Here is an 18,841-nt window from a genome sequence, read left to right as displayed (position 1 = left end):
CTACCCACACAGATAACGAGATTCTAGTTAAAGTTATCGTTAAAAGCGTTACTTATTGGTGTTTGTTTGCGATAGCTGTAAGTCAGAAACCGGAAAATACAATGTGCTGCGTGGCTGAGTACGATAATTTGGTAACGCTGCCGCCCCTTCTCTCTCTCTCTCCAGCTGATGACGTCACACCAAAACAAAGCATTCGAGTCTCAAATTATTTCATCTATAGTTACAATGGTTTGATTTGATTCGATGATTTATAGTTTAGCGTGTACAGATATTCGTTTTTGTTATTTTTGTTATGCGTGTGTGTATCGTTTTAGCTGGGAACGAATTATTTTGTACGTGGAAACTATATGAATGGCTGTGAACGTGATGGACATTTTTGTGATGTTTGAGCATGTAGAAATTTGGTTTAACGATTTAGAGTTAATATACACACATAAAATGGAGGTTCTTTGATCGCTGTATCCCTAACCGATTGTTTTGATCTGCTATCTCAATACGAACGCCTGGGAAGCATTTTTATAGCCTATTATCAAAGAAACAATTTATACCTATGCGTGGCTTTTCCTATTAGGCTATCAATGTTTCCTAGGGCTTAAATATTAATGAAACACATAGACAGTCATTGTTTGGGGCCACTGTGATTAAACAAAAAACAATGTTCGTTTATTTAACCTGTAAACTCGTATATAAAGCCACTGTTTCGCGCCACAATGACAGGAAAATATAAATAATTGTGTATGTGATGTGAACTTGAAATAGGGGCATCAAATCAAACTGTTGTAACTCAATAGGTAAAATAATTTGTGACTCGAATGCTTTGTTTTGGTGTGACGTCATCAGCTGAGAACGGCCATGCTTCATTGTCCTTATTATGTCCTTATTGAAATAGGGACATCAAATCAAACTGTTGTAACTCTATACGTAAAATAATTTGTGACTCAAAATGGGGACATCAAATCAAACTGTTGTAACTCTATAGGTAAAATAATTTCCGACTCGAATGCTTTGTTGTGGTGTGACGTCATCATCTGAAAACGTCTATGCTGGGTGCAAACGTTTCTCCTCTTGTAGTGTTTCTCCTGTTTGTGGTGGAAATACATTGACCTCAGTGTTTGCGCGCGGGGTGAGGGTGAACGTTGACGAGGCCGTGGAAACGTAGGTAAGTTATGGGCGGGTGCATTTTTTGTAAAGATCTTATTTGCTTTCGGTAAAGATTCGTATTAGTCCTTGAATTGGATTTTCAAAGCGTTTCCATGACTGTTGAAGGTTTGTAGAAAAGATATATGAAGAGATACTGATGTTTCATAAGGTAGGTAATGAGATACTGGCACGGACCTAAAACGAATCTTAACCTTGCTTTCTCTAGACTCGTTTTGTAATTTATCTCGACTCCTTTTTGTGCTTTCTCACTCTCACCAACACCCACCTCCACCTAACTCACCAACACCCACCTCCACCTCCTGACTCACCAACACCCACCTCCACCTGACTCACCATCACCCACCACCACCACAGCTAAAAAAACTATTCACAAGATTGCAGGCACTCCCTTGCCCTCATATCCTCCCGGGTAATAAAACATGTTGAATTATCTATTTTATGTATGACCTCTTATTCTTGATCGAAGTATTTTTATATCCCAAGTCGAACACATTTTTTTTCTATATATATTTGCTGCACCTTGATAAGTTATGACATTTGGCTAGTCTCTAAACGTATGGTATCCGTCTGTTAACTGTTTTATCAAAGTTTACTTAAGTTACCCCCTGCAATAACAGCTGAGAAAACCACGCGGGACCTCCGATACACGTTCACGAGTTCTATAATGCTTTGGACGTTGTCACATGTACTATCCAGGCTTAAATAACTATACAAGGGTCATTTTCTTAAACATTTCGAGGCATATACAGACACACAGACACATTTGGGTGGTTTGACAAGGCCGTCGTACTAGTCGTTAGCATTTCCACGGGTAGTTTCATGACCCTGATAGTAGTTTGACCATTCTTCTGTACCATGAACCTAAAGTGACACTCGTTAGACCCCGATCAATCTCCATTTCGACCTTTGGGAATAGCTAAAGGGCGGAGCGTCTGAGCATACCGACCTTTGTGCATGGGATCTATAATGTTACGCTGTCACCCCTGATAGTCAGAAATAAATAAGTAAGCACCCTTTGCCTGACCATTCCCAAGCTGTGACGGGGAGAATAACTTCTGCACCACTGTAAAGAAAGACATATATAATACTCGTGGATCGATTGGCTCGCTATTATGATCTAAGTCTATATACACCAAGTCAAGTCATACGCAGGTTTGTGGGAGGAGACACGGCCGAGGCGTGGTTTATGCGTGACACTGCTTGGAGCCAAACTAGAGAATGTAGAAGCAGGGATTTAGAGAAAACGAAGAAAGGCGGACTAATTTAAATCAATCACTTCATCATGCCCTCCCTCACACCCCACACCGCCGTTTGTAGGCAATGGAATTACAGTCACGCAATAGCACAATAAAAAGGCAGCGTGGGGATTCGAACTCGCGTCGTCCTTCATGCGGTGAATGTGGGGCCAGCACGCTACCACTCAGCCACCGCCTACCCAACTGGTGAGACTGCCCGAAAGCACCGTTAACAGGTTCACGTTTTCAGACAAGAGTGCATCGGAAATTAATGTTTATTGTCGCTGTTGTAGAAGAGGAATATAAAGTCGCCCAAATTTTACGAAACGGTGAAAAGTTAACGTTTTTTAATTATTTTACTTTACACTTACTGATGATTAATTCGGAGAGAAGTAACTTTATGTACTCTTGCACGTGTCCTGTGATTGCATTAATATAGTCGTGTGTTGATGAAATGCTGTAGCAATCACGAGCAATAAATGTAGACGAATGGGCAGCGTATGTCTTTTGTTCTGATAGACTAATGCATTACTTCCTGGTTTTGAATGATTTAACATCGAAAAAAAGTTATCGTTATTGTTACAAAGGTAGCATTTGTGATTTGTAGAATTACTGAACACACTTCTCGTTGCTTATTTATATACAAGGCAGTAATACCAGCGGCCGTTGTAATATTACTGAACACACTTCTCGTTGCTTTTTTACATACAAGACAGTAATACCAGCGGCCGTTGTAGAGAGAAAAAAATAGACTTTAAATGTAGACAACTGTTTTCTCTCTCGCCGGGAACGTAAGCAGAGCATAGAACACGTCTGAGAAAACTCACATGTTACCGTACGCAGAAAAATGAGCACTCATATTATGACTTGGGAGGTGAACAGTGAACAAATGAGACAAGTTTATTTTTTTTATGTCCACGCCTATTGCGCCGGTCAGACTTAAGTGAACAGACTATAGTGGGTTGGAATATTATGTATAGTTTATTAATTCTTTCGTACTTAATGGTGTTGTATAACGAAGAATATGATAAAAAAAGAGAATGTCACCAATAGCAATGTCTTGAACGATGAAACAATGAAAAATGTGTTCTCATAATAAAAACGGAGAAAGAAAGGAAGATCAAGTAGCAGATGGAGAGATGGCTTATAAAAGACTTAACAGGGAAGGAATAGGAGGAATGGGATGTGAGAGATAGGAAAAGGAGGATGAGGATGAGGTATAATTGGACTCAAAGGAGGCGACTCACCAGGAGGAATGGGATGTGAGGGATAGGAAAAGGAGGAAAAGGAATGACAATAGGACTCAATGGAGATGACGCAACAGAAACAGCGACTAGATATGAGAGATGAGACACAATGAAGGGAAAAGGTAATAAAGATATGCTGATAGACTTTGATGATATAACTACAAACATATATATAGAAAAAGACAAAAAAATACATAGATAAAAAAAGGAAAATAATTAGTGACAAAGACTGACTCAAATAACATAACACTGAAGAAATAATACTACAATAAAAACAACAGATGATAATTAATAAAACGAATTAATAAAACATAAAAGGCAAGTAATAATAAGTTTAATGTAATATCCAATTCTGTGACTAATGAACTTGGCGATATTTTTTATTTATTTGATTTCGTTTGGTAGGCAAGTCACAGGAATACGTGTTTGTTTGTTTGTTTGTTTGTTTGATTGCTTTTTTTTGTTCGTTCAGAGTCAAAACAGAATAATGGGAAATGGAATGTGGATTTGCTGTGTGAGGATGATATATAGTTATTTTTTTTTTATTTATATGTTCGGTTTTTTTTTTCTCGAGTTAATGATGTATTTTTTTATGTGTGTGTGTGTGTGTGTGTGTGTGTGTGTGTGTGTGTGTGTGTGTGTGTGTGTGTAGAATATTGCAGTTGAAATGGTTACGTGCGTTTTTTTGTGTGTGTGTTCGTACGCTTCAATCTATGTATATATCTGTGTAAATGTTTCTCTCTCTCTCTCTCTCTCTCTCTCTCTCTCTCTCTCTCTCTCTCTCTCTCTCTCTCTCTCTCTCTCTCTCTCTCTCAGAAGTCTCATTCTTAAATCGATGTCGGAAAGGTAGATAAGAACGGAAATCTATACGTTTAAAGGAAACTTACATTCGCTACTACTACTACTGCTACTACTACTACTACTACTACTAACTAACATTACTTTTTCACACCAGTCCCGATAGAATGTGTGTGTGTGTGTGTGTGTGTGTGTCCTTGACCTTGACCTTAAGTAGAGTGTGAGGCGAACGAGAGAGAGAGAGAGAGAGAGAGAGAGAGAGAGAGAGAGAGAGAGAGAGAGAGAGAGAGAGAGAGAGAGAGAGAGAGAGAGAGAGAGAGAGAGAGAGAGAATGTATGTTATATAATAAAAAGAATGTTTAAAAGAAGTAGCGAAACGAAGAAGGTGAAAGATAAAGCTCACTAATAATTATGAGGAAACCTTTTAAAAGTTACGTGCATTGAAAGGAAACATCTGTGGGAAACTTAGACATTTGCAATCGGTGGAAAAAAAAAAATTATTAATACAGTAGAATCCATGAGGGTAATAATTAAAAGGAATAGGAGGAGCAAATTTGAAAGAGAACACCAGCAGTATTTAATTGAAAAAATGTGTTGGAATGGAAATTTCGTGGAAACAAATGTATAGAAGGAGAGAGATAGAAGGAACGACTGTAACTATAAAAATGTTGACTGAAACGATGAGGAAACTAATCGGGGAAAATCATTTATACGAAGCAGAGATAATGAAAACGAAATATTCACGCAAATTAAATATAAGAAAAAAAATATATATTGGGTGATTTTATGATAAACTGAATTCATTGCTTACAGTTATTTGAAAGCAGTGAGGATAAAAATACACAAAAAAAAAAGACACGGTATTCTATCACGTTCTATGTCCCTCCTCCTCCTCCTCCTCCTCCTCCTCCTCCTCCTCCTCGTTGTAAGCATATTCGCCGTTCAATCAGCGCCATAAAAATAATATACACATGAATAAAATATATCTAGTTCTTCATTTTAATTTTTTCATTCTTCAACTTTTTTCATCTTTCATTATATACCGGCTCCATTTACTCTTCTTCCTCCTTCCTCCTCCTCCTCCTCCTCCTCCTCGTTGTAAGCATATTCGCCGTTCAATCAGCGCCATAAAAAAATAATATACACATGAATAAAATATATCTAGTTCTTCATTTTAATTTTTTCATTCTTCAACTTTTTTCATCTTTCATTATATACCGGCTCCATTTACTCTTCTTCCTCCTCCTCCTCCTCCTCCTCCTCCTCCTCGCTGTAAGCATATTCGCCGTTCAATCAGCGCCATAAAAAAATGATATACACATGAATAAAATATATCTAGTTCTTCATTTTAATTTTTTCATTCTTCAACTTTTTTCATCTTTCATTATATACCGGCTCCATTTACTCCTTTTCCTCCTTCCTCCTCCTCCTCCTCCTCCTCCTCCTCGCTGTAAGCATATTCGCCGTTCAATCAGCGCCATAAAAAAATAATATACACATGAATAATATATATCAAGTTCTTCATTTTATTTTTTTCATTCTCCAACTTTTTTCATCTTTCATTATCGGGTCGCTGTTCCTGCTATACCGCCTCCCTTGACTCTTCTTCCTCCTTCCTCTTTCTCCTCCTCCTCCTCCTCCTCCACCTCCTCCGTGCAAGCTTATTCGCTTTCCAATCAGCGCTGTAAAACGAAATTCACATGAATGAAATATATCTAATTGCGTATTTTCATATTTTAGATTGTTTTCTTTCTATTTGTCGTGGTTGTGAAATTAGATAATCTTTTATGTTCCAACCACGGAAAGTTTGGTAACATTTCAGTCGGCTATGCTCGAAAATAAGAGAAGCCTTGATTATTACTTGACGCTATAGTTGAATTTACGTCTAAGTCCTGTATCTCTCGTGTAGCGGTAAGAGTACATCACAGTTATCTCGTTACATATTGCTCTACTTAAGTCCTATTTCATATTTACTCTCTTTTCAATCGCCTTCGCTAACTTTAATGGAAGTCAAGATATCTTAACCCGGTAGCAGCGACGGGCCAAATTTGTGCCATGATATAAACCCCCAAAATAGATGATACATAATCTGATCACAAATGCTTTGATATATATTATGAAATGGTCTGTGTGAGTGATGATTTTTTCTCATTTTTCTCGCCTGGAGGGACCATTAAGAAACATGATCCCCGCTGCTACTGGGTTAATCATTTTAGATTTTAGTTTGATTCATTGCAAATTCATATATCCTCGTTACATATTCCACTATAGAAGATTCTGAACTCATAGCCTTCTCTCCATCGGGTTTGACATTCTAGCTTCATATATTCTAGCTTCATTCATTGCCTTGCGTGGTTGTGATACTTGATTATATTTGTTTATACCGCCACTGAATTTGAAATATTATATACTCTGAAAAAAATTATCCTGCATTATTTTACATTTTGTTCAATCCATCGCTTTTCATAATTGTAGCATTTGGGATTCAATTTTTTCTCGCTACTGAAATTTAATCGGCTTTGCTAATTATACCACCACTGAAGTTGGAATATTATATGCTCTGAAAGAAAAATATATCGTGCGTTATTTTATATATTAGTTCAATCCATCGCTTTTCATAATTGTAGCATTTGGTATTTCATTTTTTCTCGCTACTGAAATTTAATCGGCTTTGTTAATTATACCACCACTGAAGTTGAAATATTATATGCTCTGAAAAAAAAATATATCGTGCATTATTTTATATATTAGTTCAATCCATCGCTTTTCATAATTGTAGCATTTGGGATTCAATTTTTTGTCGCTACTGAAATTTAATCGGCTTTGTTAATTATACCACCGCTGAAGTTGGAATATTATATGCTCTGAAAGAAAAATATATCGTGCATTATTTTATATTTTAGTTCAATCCATCGCTTTTCATAATTATAGCATTTGGGATTCAATTTTTTGTCGCTACTGAAATTTAATCGGCTTCGTTAATTATACCAACACTGAAGTTGGAATATTATATACTCTGAAAAAAATTATCCTGCATTATTTTACATTTTGTTCAATCCATCGTTTTTCATAATTGTAGCATTTGGGATTCTATTTTTTCTCGCTACTGAAATTTAATCGGCTTTGTTAATTATACCACCACTGAAGTTGGAATATTATATGCTCTAAAAAAATTATCCTGCATTATTTTACATTTTGTTCAATCCATCGCTTTTCATAATTGTAGCATTTGGGATTCCATTTTTTCTCGCTACTGAAATTTAATCGGCTTTGTTAATTATACCACCACTGAAGTTGGAATATTATATGCTCTGAAAGAAAAATATATCGTGCATTATTTTATATTTTAGTTCAATCCATCGCTTTTCATAATTGTAGCATTTGGGATTCTATTTTTTCTCGCTACTGAAATTTAATCGGCTTTGCTAAACATAAAATAAGGCTAGCTGCATTAGTTTCACATTCTCGGTAAAGCAACAGTTTCCTTCCCCGCAGCGTTCTAGTATCGATACATATTTCAACACTAAAGGTTTTTGAGCGTTAATCTCCTCTCACTTGGCATCACTGAAGATTAAATAAAATCGTGTGAACATATTTTATTTGTTCGTTTTATTCCTTTGCGTCTTTGTGAGATTGAACAATCATTTTATCTTCCAGTATTAAACCTAAAAGCTTATTCCATTTTTACTCGTCGGTGCTATAAAGAGAGCAGTTAATTATTATGATTATTTTATTCATCTGTTAGCTCATCACAGTGCCTCGCGTAGTTATGGAATTCAATCTTTATCTATTCCATTGCCTATAGGCCTACTCACGTTTCCGAAGGCCTACCCACTTGTGTTTTAACCGGCGTTGCATTCATTCCTTTACGTGGGTGGAAAGAGAGTAGGTGGGAGGTGGTAGGCAGGTGGAGGAAAGTGGATAAAACGAGGGAAAGAGAGAAATAAAAGAATTTAGTAAGAAGAGGAAGGAGAATAGAGCAAATGATCAATGAAGTGGGGGTTAGGTGAAAGGGGTAAAAAGGGAAAGGAGTAAAGAAATAGAGAAGAAAAAGAATAGGGAAGAAAAGGGAAAAATAGAGAGAAAGGAGTAAAGAAAAGAGAAGAGGAAGAAGAAGAGGAAGAGAAAAATCGAATAAGGAGGGAAGGGATGGTTAGGTGAAAGGGGAAAATAGAGGGAAAGAAGAAGTAAAGAAAAGAGAAGAGGAAGAAGAAGAGGAAGGGAAAAATCGAATAAGGAGGGAAGGGATGGTTAAGTGAAAGGGGAAAATAGAGGGTAAGAAGAAGTTAAGAAAAGAGAAGAGGAAGAAGAAGAGGAAGGGAAGAATCGAATAAGCAGGGAATTGTTGGTTAGGTGAAAGGGGAAAAATAGAGGGAAAGAAGTTAAGAAATAGAGAAGAGGAAGAAGAAGAGGAAGAGAAGAATCGAATAAACAGGAAGTGATAGTTAGGTGAAAGGGGAAAATAGAGGAAAAGAAGAAGTTAAGAAAAGAGAAGAGGAAGAAGAAGAGGGAAGAGAAGAATCGAATAAGTAGGAAAGTAGTTTTGAGGCGTGAGAAGAAGACAGGAAAAGTAGGAAAAAGGACAATTAGAATAAAATAAATAAGTAGAGATCGCTTCAGTTATTCGTTCGTTCAGTCCGTCATGCTAAACTTATACAAACTCAATAAATACAACACAAATTCACTGCGATGCAAACCTAATATATACGTCAACTCTCAATCACTTTTCGCGCGGCAGCAAATATATCTAATCTAGTGTGTGTGTGTGTGTGTGTGTGTGTGTGTGTGTGTGTGTGTGTGTGTGTGTGTTTAAGCAAGATATCAGCGAGGAGGAGGAAGAGGAGGAAGAGGAGAAAATGAGGAAAGAATGCAAGGGAAGATAAGGAAATGGAGGAGAATCAATTAACTTTAAGAGGAGGACGCGGGCACGTAGACTGGCCGAGGAGGAGGAGGAACACAAATGAACACAAAGCAAGAACAAACAACAGCAGACCTGATTGTCCTTACGAGGCTGTTTGTGACAAGCTACACTAACTATCTAATCAAAGATGGAAGATGAAGGCCAACATGCAGCATAGGAAAACTGCATGGAAAATATGTAGGAAAGAGGAAAGAACTACCATTACTGCTACCACTAACCGGGCGATAAAAGCGGACAAGGACACCAGTATTCGAAAGAACTTAACGTTACTACGACAATGAGTAATATCTTAGTTGCTGATTGGATTCAAAGTACTTCTCTAATCTATTCTTGAAGGCCGTAACTGTTGTACTATCACGACATCACAGGGTAAAGAGTTCCAAACATTAACAACTCGATTGAAGAAGTGTTTAGCTTCGTGCGACGAGAATCTTTTACCACTTATCTTCAAATTGTGATTTCTTCTTGTTCTATTTGATCGATCAATTGTAATCTTCCGGATTAATATCACTGAATCCTTTGAACATTTTAAACACTTCTATTAGATTCGCATTCGTTTCTTCGTTTGGCTGGCTGAATTTTTTTTTTTTTTTTTTTTTTTTTTTAGAAGAATTCTTCTATCTAGAAATTTTTGTTTTATTCTCCGAACCCGTTTTTTTTTTTTTCTACGTTTTTCTGTAATAGGGAGAGACCTTTATAAATCCTTATCTACTGTATGGCTTTCATCGAACACCTCAAAAATATAGTAAAAAAATTCAAAAAAAAGTAGTAAAAAAAGTTAACACACGGAAAAGTGGATTAATTTTATTTATATTTTATATATTAATTTATTATATTATTAAAATGTCCTGATCTGTCATTATGTCTCCCATATTAATCACAAACGATCGAATTCAGGCTGTCAAATCGTGTCAGGACTAATTGGACTTTTGTGATTGTTTGACATTTGCAAATCTTTACAAAATTGGACGGAACTTGATTAACAAGTTTTTGAATAGATTTATTGAATGTGAAGCGGTTTTTTTTATGATGTTTGATTATTTTTTTTTTTTTTTTTTTTATTTTTCTTTTGTTTGGGAGCTTGCTTTTGTACTGGCTTTTTTTAAATTATTAAAATTGTAAATACGATGAGCACGCTATACAAATAACGTTTTTTCTCTTCTAACCCGGCGCGGTTGACGGGTGAAACAGGCGATAAACAATCTAAATACGAAAATAAAAAAGTTATTTAGATTTATTTATTTTTTCATTTTTCGTTCGTCGTATTACCATTTACATTAGCAATCGCACCGATTGATACAGTGAGTGACTTTATTTAATTATTTACATCGCTATTAGGATTTTATTTATTTGTACTTGTTTTTATATATTTTTCAAGATTTTCTTTCTTCGTTTTTTAATTTTTTTTTTCAGGAGGAGGAGGAGGAGAAGGAAGAGAGAGAGTATGTAAAAGAGGAGAGAAAGATTAGTAAACGAAGGCTAATCAAAGTGAAAAAATAGGAGGAGGAGGAGGAGGAGGAGGAGGAGGAGAGCAAGTATGTAGAAGAGGAGGAGAAAGACGAGAATACAGAGGTTAGCAAAAGAGGAAGAACAGGATGAGGAGGAGGAGGAGGAAGAAAAGGAGAGAATGGCGGAGGAGGGAGAGGATAAAACAAGGTGGAGGAAGAGGAGGAGGAGGTGGAGGAGAAAGCATGACAAGGATTAAGAGAGAATGAAGGATAGAAAAAAAGAAAAAGAGAAATAAAGAAAAAGGAAAGAAAGAGAGGTAGGAGGAGTTTGACGAGGACGAAGAGGGAGAGAAGAAAACGAGGGAGGAACAGGACAGACAGAGATGAAGGAGGAGGAAGAAGAGGAAGAGGAGGAAGAGGAGGAGGCCCCAGAGGAAGACCGAGGCAGAGGCACGTTCCTCACATCCTTCAAAAATCTAACTTCCACAACAAAACTCAAAAGTTGAAAACAAACTTTGGGAATTAACAGGACAGCGTGGCTACTTGTGTGCCTGAGGGAGGAGGAGGAGGAGGAGGAGGAGGAGGAATGATATGCGAGATGGGGAGAGACACAGTGTTGAAGAGGAGAGGTGGGGTGCAGGTTTGAGGAGGAGGAGGAGGAGGAGGAGGAGAAGAGGAATGATAAGCGAGATGGGGAGAGAGCAAAGTATTGAAGAGAAGAATTGTGGAGGAGAGGGCGAAGGAGGAGCAGGAGGAGGAGGAGAAATTGGAGGTGGAATTATGAGGAAGAGATGAAAAGGAAGAGAAGACGAAAGGAAGAAAAAAGAAGAGGGTGATAGAAGACGGACAGGACAGGTGAGAAGAGAGAGAAGTGAGGCGATGGGGAAGGAAGGATGAGGATGAGAGGGAAGGAGAGGAAGGAGAGAAGGACAAGTAGGAAAGGGGAGTCATTTGGAGAGGGAGTTGCATGGGTAAGGAAGAGTGGGGGGAAAGTAAGAAGGGTTGGGAAAGAGACTAAGAGAGTTAACATTGAGGAAAAGAAATATACATAAGTTTTTTTTTTTTTTATCTTAACTCAACTTTCATCATATTTCGTTCTGTTTCTTTCCCTTCCATATCTTTTTTTAGCTTAACATTTTCAATACGTTTCTTTGTTTACTGTTTTCCCTTTTATTCTCTCTAAATCTGACCTGTTGTTATTGTTGTTGTGTATTTTTTTTTTATATCAACTCAATTTTCATGATATTTCGTTCTGTTTCTTTCCCTTCCATATCTTTTTTTAGCTTAACATTTTCAATACGTTTCTCTATTTATTGTTTTCCCTTTTATTCTCTCTTAATCTGACCTGTTGTTATTATTGTTGTGTATTTTTTTTTATATCTTAACTCAATTTTCATGATATTTCGTTCTGTTCCTTTCCCTTCCATATCTAATTTTAGCTTAACATTTTCAATACGTTTCTTTGTTTACTGTTTTCCCTTTTATTCTCTCTAAGTTTGACCTGTTTTCAATGTTGCTGTGTATTTGTTTGTTTGTTTTATATCTTAACCTTTAATTTTCATCTTATTACCTTCTGTTTCTTTCCCTTCCATATCTTTTTTAAGCTTAACATTTTCAATACGTTTCCTTATCCACTGTTTTCCCTTTTATTCTCTCTAAATCTGACCTGTTGTTATTGTTGTTGTGTATTTTTTTTTTATATCAACTCAATTTTCATGATATTACGTCTGTGTCTTTCCCTTCCATATCTAATTTTAGCTTAACATTTTCAATACGTTTCTTTATTTACTGTTTTCCCTTTTATTCTCCCTAAATTTGACCTGTTTTCATTGCTGCTGTGTATTTGTTTGTTTGTTTTATATCTTAACCTTTAATTTTCATCTTATTACCTTCTGTTTCTTTCCCTTCCATATCTAATTTTAGCTTAACATTTTCAATACGTTTCTTTATCCACTGTTTTCCCTTTTATTCTCTCTAAATCTGACCTGTTGTTATTGTTGTTGTGTATTTTTTTTTTATATCAACTCAATTTTCATCATATTTCGTTCTGTTTCTTTCCCTTCCATATCTTTTTTTAGCTTAACATTTTCAATACGTTTCTTTATTTAATTTTACTGTTTTCCCTTTTATGCTCTCTAAATCTGACCTGTTGTTATTGTTGTTGTGTATTTGTTGTTTTCGTGTTGCTTGGTGTGAGTCCGTTTATTTCAGTCACCCTCATTTTTTATTCCATCATTTTATTTAACTACTTTTTTTTCCTTTTTTTTTCCGTACAAAACGTAATGGATGACCCGTGTTGCTGGCCTTGTTTTTCTCGGCTGCCTGTTAGCTTGGATTAATGCTCCCTCCGTTCACCCCTTCTCACCTGGGTCCTCACCTGGATAGTCGCCGAAAATAACTTTTTTTTTTTACAACAAAGGAGAAGCCCGCTACCCGCCGCTCCCAAAGAAGGAAAATGGGGTGGGAAGGAGTGGAGAGAGGAGAGATGAAATATGGGAGAGAAGAGGAAATAGGAAGGAGTGGGAAGATAAGGGATTTTTTTTTGCAAGAAGGACACGCCTCAAGGGCAACAAAAAGAGTGTAGAAAAAAGAGCCCGCTACTCACTGCTCCCTTAAAAGTAAAATGTAAGAGTACCCAAAAGACAGGTCAATTTAGGGTGGAGAGGTGTCCTGATATACTCTTCTTCAAAAAGGTCAGGTCATAGGCAGGAGGAAACACAGACGAAGAAAGGCTGTTCCATAGTTTACCAGTGAAGGGGATGAAGGAATGGAGATACAAAAATACAATGAAAAATCACACATCCTCTGTTTTTGGTCTCTCAGATGAACGTGGTTTTTTCTTTACTGTGATTCGAGTGTTTGAAATCATACGAATAACAAGGAAAATAACATACAGGATTAAGGTGATTTTAACGGAGGATAACTTGTGAGACTCCGAGACAAATCCTCGTTTTATATTTGCTCACTCAGATCGACTTTTTTTCTCTTCTAATCATTGCTGTAATTTTTTTTTTTTTTTTTTTTAGCAGAGGAGTCATTTCAAGGACATAAAAAAAGGTTACATGTTAAAAAAAAAAGCCCGCTACTCACTGCTCCTAAAAAGGGTTAGAGGAGTGGCCGAAAGAGAGGTCAATTTCGGGAGGAGAGGTGCCCTGTTTGTTTGTTCGTTTGTTTGTGATGACACGGAGGGAGACTCAACTGAATAACAAAATAACAATGTACGCAACAATGGCGGCGGCTGAAAGGGATTAACACATTTTTTTTCTCTTTTATTTCTTTTTCTGTGATTACTTTCTGGTCATTTTACTCTATTTAGGAGCAGTAAGTCGCGGGCTTTTTTTTATTTTCATATATATATATTTTTTTTTTACGCCTTTGCACTGTCTCCTTTGCTGTAAAAAAACAAAACAAAAAAAAAGTAAGATTAATGCGATACTTTCATTTCTATTTCACTTCTACTCATATGTATTTTTCTTCTCCTTTTGTTTTTCTTCCTCTTCTCTTTAGCTCTGGGTCCTTCTTCTTATACTTTCCAGTCTATAATGACTAATACAATACTTTATTTTTTATTTAACTTTTACATTTCTTTTTTTTCTTTTTACTTTTATATTTTTCTTCCTCTTCTCCTTGGCTCAGTCTACCTATGTTTACAGTTTACAGTTTACAAGGATTCATACAATACTTTTTTTTTTCCTTCTCCTCTCGTTAACCCGTCCGCTGCGATTGGCACGGATTTGGCTTTCACTGGTAGCCTGGTAACTCATGTCTTTCTCTGCCTCTGTGGTGGATAGTGGAGTGTTTCCCATGTGGTATTGGTGTGCTGGATATCCCTTCACTGGTAGCCTGGTAACATACACTCCCAGGTCTTTCTCTGCCTCTGTGGTGGATAGTGGAGTGTTTCCCATGTGGTATTGGTGTGCTGGATATCCCTTCACTGGTAGCCTGGTAACATACACTCCCAGGTCTTTCTCTGCCTCTGTGGTGGATAGTGGAGTGTTTCCCATGTGGTATTGGTGTGCTGGATATCCCTTCACTGGTAGCCTGGTAACATACACACCCAGGTCTTTCTCTGCCTCTGTGGTGGATAGTGGAGTGTTTCCCATGTGGTATTGGTGTGCTGGATATCCCTTCACTGGTAGCCTGGTAACATACACTCCCAGGTCTTTCTCTGCCTCTGTGGTGGATAGTGGAGTGTTTCCCATGTGGTATTGGTGTGCTGGATATCCCTTCACTGGTAGCCTGGTAACATACACTCCCAGGTCTTTCTCTGCCTCTGTGGTGGATAGTGGAGTGTTTCCCATGTGGTATTGGTGTGCTGGATATCCCCTCCCAAGGTGCAGGACTTTACATTTATCTTCATTGAATTGTACCAGACACTTTTTGTTCCATTTCTGTAGCTTGGTGAGGTTTGACTGTAGGAAATCCGTAGTCAATTGGTTAACATGTTGTACCTTTGCGCACAGTTCACAGTTTATAATAAGGTTAACACAATGTGACGGAGATGAACACTGAGGCCACGCGCAGTTATAGCGTATGCCCTAAACTTTACAACCTTTACTAACCAATTCTACTGCTTTTTATATACCCTGGGACACACACACACACACACACACACACACACACACACACACACACACACCCGCCCACCCTCTCTCTCTCTCTCTCTCTCTCTCTCTCTCCATATTCGCAATCCACATTTTTAACCCAGTGCCCCCTAAAAAAAAAATAGACAGCTGGTTCAAGTCTCTCATTTGACTGATAATTAATTGCTTGTGTTTACGTTCGTGACAAGACACTGGGAAGCCTCCTTGATCACTGATGAGTTTGTGAGAGGCTGAGAGATGAGGTAATAATGATATGGAGATAGATAGATAGATAGAGAGAGAGAGATAGAGAGATAGATAGAGAGAGATAGAGAAATAGAGAGATAGAGATAGATAGATAGATAGATAGAGAGAGATAGAGAGAGAGAGAGAGAGAGAGAGAGAGAGAGAGAGAGAGAGAGAGAGAGAGAGAGAGAGAGAGAGACGATAAGTGTGTTGGGTTTAAGGAAGATAGGAGGGAAAGAGAGGAAGGGAGGAGGAAAGGGGAGAGAGGAAAGGAATGGAAAATAGAAAGGAAAAGATGTGTATGTTAAGTCAAGGGAAATAAAGGAAAAGAGGAAAAAAAGATGAAAGGAAGATGGAATTACAAAAAAAGAAAAAGAAAAGGAAAGGAGAATAGAGAGGAAAAGATGGATATTTTGAGTTATGGAAAAGGAGGAAAGGAGTTTTGAAAAGGAAAGGAAAATACGAAAATAAAAGGAAATGAAAGAAAAAACAAAAGGAAAAGATTAATGTACTGGATTTAGGGAAAGAAAACAACAGTAAGGGGACGGAAAGGGAAGGAAGGGAAAGTACCATGATGGAAAAGAAATATCAGGAAAATAAAGAATAAAAAGAGAGAGAAGAGGAGAGGAAAGTAGAAAGGAGGAAAGGAGAGTGAGTGAGGAAAAAGAGAGAGTAGATACTGGATTAAGAGGAGATGAGGGAAAGGAGGGGAAGAGAGGAAAAGCAGAGAGGAGCGAAGGGAAAGGGGAAGGAGAGGGGAGGGAGGGGAAGAGGAGAATAAGGAGGGGAAGTAGAGAATAGGAAAAACGGTGATGGAAAAGTAGGTGAAGGGAAAGGGGAAAGTAGATTGAGTAGATTGGGAAGAGGGAGAAAAGAGGGAGAGGAAAAATAGGGAAAAGGGAAAGAAAATAATAGAGTGTTTGGGGTAAAAGGGAAAATAGGGAAAAGGGAAAAAAATCCTCCCTACCTCTACCCCTTCCCTCTTTCCCTCCCTTCCCCTTCCTCTCCCTTACCCCTCCAATCCCCATCCATTTCCCTCCCTTCTTCTCCTCTTTTCTCTCCTCCTAGTCTTCACCGCCTCTGCCCCTTCCCTCTCACTTTCCTCCCTTCCCCCTCCCTTCCCCCTCCCTTCCTCTTCCTTCCCCCTCCCTTCCCCCTCCCTTCCTCTTCCTTACCCCTCCCTTCCCAGTCCATTTGCGCGAGGGATGGAACTTTGTCTCCCTCGCAACGCAACGCACTCTTGAATTTTTTATTTGTTTACCAAAGAGCGAGTTAGCTTCATCTGGTCTATTTTCTTTTGTTTTGCGCTCTCTCTCTCTCTCTCTCTCTCTCTCTCTCTCTCTATATCTCTCTCTCTATTTTCGTGTCTGTCTGTCTGTGTGTGAGTGTGTGTGTCTGTCTGTCTCTCTCTCTCTCTCTCTCTCTCTCTCTCTCTCTCTCTCTCTCTCATTCCACCAGTCTGATTTTATTCTCTCTTGCTATTACGTGATTTTCCTCCTCCTCCTCCTCCTCCTCCTCCTCCTCCTCCTCCTCTTTTCCCTTCTCTCCCCTTCCTCCAATTTTCCACTTCTTTCCTCTCAAATTTTCTCCCTTCCCTCCCTCCCTCACCTTTCGTTTTCATAATAATTCTTTCTCTTCTTTTCTTCCTTTCCTGTTTATTATATTTTTTTTCTTTATTTACATTTTATTTGAGGTGATTTTTATTTTATTTTTAGCTTTCAACTCTTGTCTTCCATATTGTCTCTCTCTCTCTCTCTCTCTCTCTCTCTCTCATAAACTTGTATTTTGCGATTCAAGGCATTTTGAAGCTAAATCCTGAAGACTAATTGTTTTGGCGTTTTCCTGAAAGAGAGAGAGAGAGAGAGAGAGAGAGAGAGAGAGAGAGAGAGAGAGAGAGAGAGAGAGAGAGAGAGAGAGAGAGAGAGAGAGAGAGAGAGAGAGAGAGAGAGAGAGAGAGAGAGAGAGAGAGAGAGAGAGAGAGAGAGAGAGAGAGGTAAAGATTCACACAGCGAAAATAAGACCAAATAAGAGTAGAGAATATCTAAAGCTTCTCTGCGTCACTTGGTGCTAAACTTTGCCTCGACGCAGCATCTCTTATTTACCTGGTTTTTAATTGTTTGTGAAGGTTTGTGGGGGAGGAGGGGGAGGAGGAGGAGGAGGAGGAGGAAACATTGAAACACGGACGAGCAGGCAGCAGAAAGTCTGTTGGCTCATTACTAGGCTGCCTGCTCTCAGTGATTCAATCAATCCGTCAGCCGCGGGAGTGGCTTGCAGGGAAGGATTAAAGCACTTGTGTACTTACTCTTGGACACGTTCAGTTCACTCCCGATGCAGCAAAGTGGCGATCAATGCGTCTCTTGAAGGAGTTGATGGTCTCTGCGCTAACCACTTCTGCAGGAAGGCTGTTGCAGTGTCGGACAACTCTATTCGAGAAATAACTCCTGCCGATGTCGGTATTGCATCGCTTTGCTTGAACTTTTTCCCACGTCGAATCCACGTCGTGAATGCAGTACCAGCACGCTAACCACTCAGCCACCGCCTGCCCAATAACTCTTAAGTACTGTTTATTATTGTTTGATAATACTTGTTTTTATAGCGGTGGGGCTGCAATCACATGTTTAGCTCGTGGTCCATAATAGCGAGTAACGTCCGTATTGGAGCTTCGGCTAAATGGACCTGGGCTGTTCAACAAACCTGAAATTAATCAATGTATCAATGTAGAACACGAGGCCGATAAATACAGAGAGAGAGAGAGAGAGAGAGAGAGAGAGAGAGAGAGAGAGAGAGAGAGAGAGAGAGAGAGAGAGAGAGAGAGAGAGAGAGAGAGAGAGAGAGAGAGAGAGAGAGAGAGACCAAGTGACCTCAGAAACACTCTTAAATACTCCCCCTCTTCCCTCTGTCCTTTCCTCTCCCTCTCTCCCTTCTCTCCTATTCACATCATTTTCTTCTTCTTTTCCTCTTCCTCCTCCTCCCCTCCTTCACCCTTTCTTTTTCTTTTTCTTTTTGTTTTCCGTTTTTTCGTCCTCCTCCTCCTCCTCCTCCTCCTCCTTCCTCTTCTTCTCCTTCTTTATTTGCTCATTCTTTATCTTATACTTTCTCCTCTTTCACAATATTTCCTCCTCTCATTTTCCTCCTCCTCCTCCTCCTCCAATTTTCCTTATCTCTTTCCCATATTCATTCATTCCTCTTCTTTTCTTCTTTAT

The 18,841-nt window shown here is 38.4% G+C and overlaps 1 protein-coding gene across 1 annotated transcript in view; it reads left to right on the top strand.

Moving 5' to 3' along the window:
* Positions 1–1,028: 1,028 nt before the first annotated feature.
* The window catches only part of LOC126988252 (lachesin-like), a 147,888-nt gene continuing 130,075 nt past the window's right edge, over positions 1,029–18,841 (top strand). Inside the window, exon 1 of the mRNA XM_050846302.1 lies at positions 1,029–1,159. The gene's annotated coding sequence lies outside the window, so the exon portion shown is untranslated. The remainder of the gene's footprint in view (positions 1,160–18,841) is intronic.

This window comes from Eriocheir sinensis, chromosome 68 (assembly GCF_024679095.1).
Source record: "Eriocheir sinensis breed Jianghai 21 chromosome 68, ASM2467909v1, whole genome shotgun sequence".
NCBI classification, from domain to species: domain Eukaryota; kingdom Metazoa; phylum Arthropoda; class Malacostraca; order Decapoda; family Varunidae; genus Eriocheir; species Eriocheir sinensis.
This window is presented reverse-complemented; position numbering and strand designations above follow the sequence as displayed.